Consider the following 6420-nt stretch of genomic DNA (forward strand, 5'->3'; position numbering starts at 1 on the left):
TATATATATATATATACATATACATATATTTTCCCACATTTGACGACCGACAAGCTTGAGCCGCCCTTGATATGAGATTGGGCATGATAAATTAATTGAGTTTGAGCTTGAGCTCAAGCTCAAAAGTTTGTTTATGGTAACTGCATTTGATTAAAGATGTTGTTGCACAACATCTTTTTGAGAAAGTTGCTTCGAGAAAGTTATGTGTTTGTTTGTTTGGTTCAGTTGTCTGTAGTTGTGTTGTAGTTGTTTGTAACAAGAAGATTATATTGCCTTTGTATTGTAATGTTGTTGAAAGTAGACATTACATTCATAATTCTCAAAAACTCACAAGTTCAAATATTACTTCTAGAAGTGACATTTCACTTAACAATGCATAACACGATAATCAAAATAAAAAAATATAAATATAATAATAAGAATTAATATTATCAAAAATTTGTTTTGAAATTCATTCGATCAATCTTATCAGATAGCTTATTCTCTAATGATGCTCTCCACATCTGGTCACTATCTACTGTAGAATCATCAAACTGATTCGACCACCTAAAGAAGTCACATTCCTCTATTGATATATTCCTTGGCCACCTATAAATTTTTCTCCAATAACTATTTATTTGTGATATAAATAGAGAACACTGTAATATACATTTACAATAAAAAAACTCTAGAGGCACCAGAAGTTCTCAAGCTCATGTTTACTGAAAGTTAAAAATCTCAAATATAAAATTAGCTTACCTTTATAGTACAAAGATAATGCTACATGAAAAATTAACTATTAAGAATAACAAAATACAAAGATTAAAAAAATTATAAGACTATGAGATCTCAGAGGGGAGATATACTAACGAATAATTTGTCATTATAGGAAGATATAAAATCTTAAAGAAAGGGGAACAGGGCTTCCTTTAAATCTCATAATATTGAGCTTGTACATGTAACATAAGCATATCATCACAAAGGACCTTCAGAAGAGCCCCAAAAACTGTATGACTGAAGAAGAAGAAGAGGATCTTAGTTGCCTTGATATCGATCTCATATATTTCATATGTCAAAATAAACATAAAGGTCATCTAGAAGAATCCAAAATGTCATATATTTCAGCATAGAGCTCCAAACCAAAAAACCATGCAAAAAAACAAAAAACAAAAAAAAAAGCTTGTATTACATCCATGATTGCTTAGGCGACCATCTAAGTGGAATAAAATACATGCAGAAAAATGAAAAAAATTATCGTAACAAATTATACAATATTCCACATAAATATCATTGCATAAAGAGTCAACATTAAGAGAATAATTGCATCTCTTCATACAACATCATCTAAGCATCACAAATTAACTAGTGCATCATTGATCAGTCGTCACAACATAATCATATCATTAGCATCATCTTCATTCGGCATACAAGAGTCACCTAGAACAGAATTGTTTGATAATATTCAATCTCAAGCGATATGCATATCATTCTATAGAAACTGTCAATTAGTTTATGTCAACAACATTAAAATCAATGTCAGACATTGTAAGCTACCCATGAATATAATTATGGAGAGTGATTGTTGCATCCACAATATTCACCCACTTCTTTAATGAATATGCATATATGTCTCAAAGAGTTACCAGGTTATTTTTTCACACCCCACATGTTTTCACAATGACACCCCATAAAGAAGAGTGTCACTAGTTAAAAATTTCTTTTCTTCCTCGAACAGCTTGTCTAGCTAGCTGAAAAATTTTGAGATGATGCATCGTGCTAGGATATGGCATGATAAACCCATATTGTGGAGGATAACTACATCAATCACATGATATTTTCATAAATATGAAAAAAATATCATCACACACTTTAGCATATAAGTAATAAAATTTTTGTTCAATTTTTCTAACTTCAAGGTGTCATAGGAAAAATTCAATGGTCACTTTAGATAATAAAATAAAAAAATTGACTATCAGGTGCACCGCATTCCCATCTAACCAATATAAAGGTGAAACACATTTTAAAAGCACATGCATCCATAATGTTTTGTGTTGGTGAACCACACTTGTCAATAAACATATGAATTTCATTTTAAAATACCGGTGCATATTATATATATATATATATATATATATATGTTTTGCTGATGACACCAATGTAAACTTATAAGATGTTTACATTGATCGAGGATAGTTAACATACATTATAAACTATGATAAATGAAGTATATCTTAAAGTACATCATGTATCTGGGATATTTCAAAAATTTATTGGGTGTGATCTTAAATGTAAAGTCCTTTGGCATAATATTTTTAAAAGACAAACTAATAAAGTCATCCAAGTCAATCAAAATATACCTATTAATGGTTTTTGTATGAATTCTAGAATCACTCCATGAGAGACCGGATTAACTTATTCTATGATAGAATGTAGAGGTTTATCACTAACAACTCTCCTAAAGTCTTTTTGGAGGATCCATTAAGGACATGATTTTGACGCAGTTCCACTAGTATATCTAAGAAAAAATATTGGGGCATACATAACGTGATGTGAATCTAGTTGAGTGACCCACAAGTAACTCTCTAGTCCATTTGTCCCCTCTTTATACTTATATATAATGCAAGGAGTACATACATCATATGAGTTATAGAACTTTTATATTAAGCGTATGGCACCTGCGATCATTCTTTTTGAATCCAATATTTCACAATTATTCATGATTTATAAGCAAAACTTAGTATCAATATGATGATGAAATCATATTAAATAAACATATCTCACAACATAAATGTAATAATGAGTACATATAAAGAATCATCAAAGAAGTTCAATGTAGCGATGACATAAAAAAATTACATTCAACTATCACAATTATTGAAAAAAAAATTATGTAATATAGCCTACGTTGTGGATCGAAACACATAAAAAGAATGAACTGAAGATATATATGTTAATGAAGACATGAACTAACAAAACCAATGTGAAATCAGAAGATGATAGATGTTCTTATTACCATAATCAAAGAAGTAGTGTCCAACATGAATTCGAAAGACTAGAAAGAATTAGAGTTGTGATTGTATGCTCATGTAAATAACTTAAACTTGAAAATGACATGGAAAACAACTAGGCAACCACAAGAATTCTTCGCTGGGGTCGTGGAGTGAAGTAGGCCCCCGTTGCATGGGTGTGGAGCACTTTAGCTGTCTTAACCTAACTACCTCGGTGACGGTTTGTATGGATCCTTCACTTGAGTCAACTTCGTGCTCATAAACTACAAGTTTAAATCCATCAATGCTCGGCTTTTGACTTGGGGACCAAGCATGTTCGCTTGTGAGAATGAACCTTTTGAACATTTGGTTAACCTTTTTTCTAACTCTGGATCAATGCCACTAAAATTATTTTATTGTTGTATTTGACATGACCTATAAGTTATAACAAAATAAGAAGTATTGATTTATAGCATTGCTTTAGATAACAATGTGGAATTATCCAACTAAAAGACATGATTTCACTTTTAATATTTCGTTCCACCATTATTTTGATGCATCAATAGTACACTTTATGTGATCCCAACCAAAACCAGTTGCCCCCTATTTTAATTCTTTGCATAATTTTCAACCATTCTTTAAATGATCCAACTTATTCTTTAGTTGCATCATATTGTACTCACATACAATCTATTTTTTTTTCTAAATTTATTAATGATGTATAGTCACCCCTCTTTGCTAAAAAATGTCATGGGCTCATTACCTAACTTCATTTAAACATGTCAAAATATCTCATATTTATATCTCTTTCCCACTTTCCAGATACACCACTGTCTCTTATGTTGCTCATTTGAACCACTAATTTTGACGAGATCAAAGTAAAAATAAGTTGCGATGCATGAACATGATAAAATAAAATGATGTATCATTTATGTTGATTACTTGTCAAACTTATTTAAAATGATTTATCATATGTATTGATAAATGCTTCACAAAGACACCAACATATTCAACTACCACAAACCAACTCTACATTTGTTTAAATTAAGCACATTGGAAATTAACCTCCACAAAAGTAATCATCATTTATGCATATATGTTGTATGAAATGACAGGGAGGGAAAGACCAATGAGAGAATTCAACCCTCATAAAAGTAATCAACATATCATCATATATCAAAATTTCAAGTGACATATATGTTGTTGTTTCTACTTTATGTTGTTTAACAAGATGAAGCTATAAAGTCCAATGCTCCATCTAGAAACATGAACACTTTTGATTTTTTTGCGACAGCCTTGAAACAATAACCTTCTAATCCTAAATACTGATTTCAGAAGAGGATGGACACAATGCCACTATTAAAAAAAAAAGAAAACAAGAACAAAAGAATAAGCCGAGAGCTCCAAAACAAAAGAAAATTCACATGAGAAATTCTATTATCCTAAGAAAGTCGAAACAACTAAATAGCGAATTCATAATAAAATTGACACACTGCACCACACTCCCAACAATAATCTACCACAACAAAATCACCCACCATGCTTTGCGTAAATAAAGGAGCAATTCTTCAATCCTGAAAAGTTGAGCATTGAATTCACAAAATGATGCAAACCTTAATCCACACCTCAACAACAAGTCACACAACAAGAACATCATAACATGAATCTCACAAGTACAAAGCTCTTTGTAAAGATGACATCAATTATGCCAGCCTAAAATTGTGTCACCACAATGCCATCACAACCCATCACCAATGCACCACAACAAAATAAATAACTGAGAGGCATACTAAGCATTTGACAGGGTGGCATATTCGATCAGAATAACAACAAAAACATAACTTCAAAAGAATAAACCAACACCAATAGAGAACACCAAATTTGTAAACCAACTTTATTTCACTTCCTAACACTCTCAACAAAGAACCCCAACATTAGAAAACCAATAACACAAACCACATTAAGCATAACTTTTCCAAAGAATAAACCAACACCAACAAATAACACCAAATTCACAAAAATATAGAGACACACAAAGCAGATGAGCCATCATAGAGAGCTACATATGGATGCTCACAGAGCATTTCAAATCAAAGATAAATGCATGAAAAGTTTTAGTGAATAGGGCTCCAAGCCAAAGCAGGCGAAAATGCAAAAACCAAGCCATGAAAAATACAGCTCAAAGTCACATTTGTATATCATCATAAAATTGCAGAAACCAACCCAAGATCAATCAGAGTAGAGAGGGGAGTTCGAAGATCGAATATACTTCAAGATCGATCTGGGCAAAGAGATAAGAAAAGAGATCATCAAAGGTCTAGCATTAATTTACAGACATAATGGGAGAGACTAGCTCGAGTTAGGGTAGAGAACTTCACTTGATAGAGCACAACACATTAAAACACCGTGAAAACGATTTATTCAAACAACAAAAAAATCAGCGATGAGTGCGTCGTTGCCGCGACATTGTCCCAAGTGACTAGCAAGTACGAAATCAAGTTGACAAAGTAGTCAATTTGTTTATTATAAAGAAGAGAAATATTATTAAAACTAGTGTTACGATAAAATGTCAAAAAAGAATGAATAATTAGGAAAAAATAATAATCAAATAAGATTATTATTTAATTTTTTTAATAATTTAATGATAAAAATCTTGAAATTTAATATATTTTTAGTATATTTTATAATAAAATTTTTAAATGAGTCAGCTTAGAAGCTAATTAGCCGAGTCGGAGCTGACTTGAACGACATATCAGTTCATCGAGCTCACTTCATATGAAAAAATTATTATATCAGGACTGCTTGTGGAGTCCAATCTCGAGCTGACATGTGAAGAGTTGGGCCTATCGGCATAAAAAATGAAAATAAGACTGATAACGTGCGACCCGACCCGACTGAATTTTCCCTCGCGTTATTCTGAATATTTTTTGTGTTTTTCATGTGTTATTGGTGTGTTATTGAGGTGTTATTCATGTTAGAGAATATTTTTCGCATTTTTACATTTTTAATGTGTTATTGGGGTGTGTTATTTATGAATAACATCTCAATAACACACAAAAAACACATTAATAATGCGAAAAATATTCAGAACATCGTGAATGAAATATTCCTATAATACGGTCGAGCCGAGTCACACGTTTTTAATGTGTTATCGGTCTGTTATTCAAGTGTTATTATTGTGTCATTGAAGTAATATTTTTCGCGTTTTTCATGTGTTGTTGGTATTATTTCTTAAAGAACAATAATAACTCAAAATCAACTCAACAACACATCAATAACACATGAAACATGAAAAATATTCAGAATAACGCGTAGAGAATATTCCTATAACACAGTCGGGCACGATCACGCGTTTTTATCTTTATTTTTATTTTTCATGGAGATGGGCCCCGGCTTTTCACGTGTGAGCTTGAGATTGGACTCCTCAAGTAGCTCTATATGCGGAGTCCTGATG

Source organism: Phalaenopsis equestris, unplaced genomic scaffold (assembly GCF_001263595.1).
Source record: "Phalaenopsis equestris unplaced genomic scaffold, ASM126359v1 Scaffold000818, whole genome shotgun sequence".
Lineage (NCBI taxonomy): Eukaryota > Viridiplantae > Streptophyta > Magnoliopsida > Asparagales > Orchidaceae > Phalaenopsis > Phalaenopsis equestris.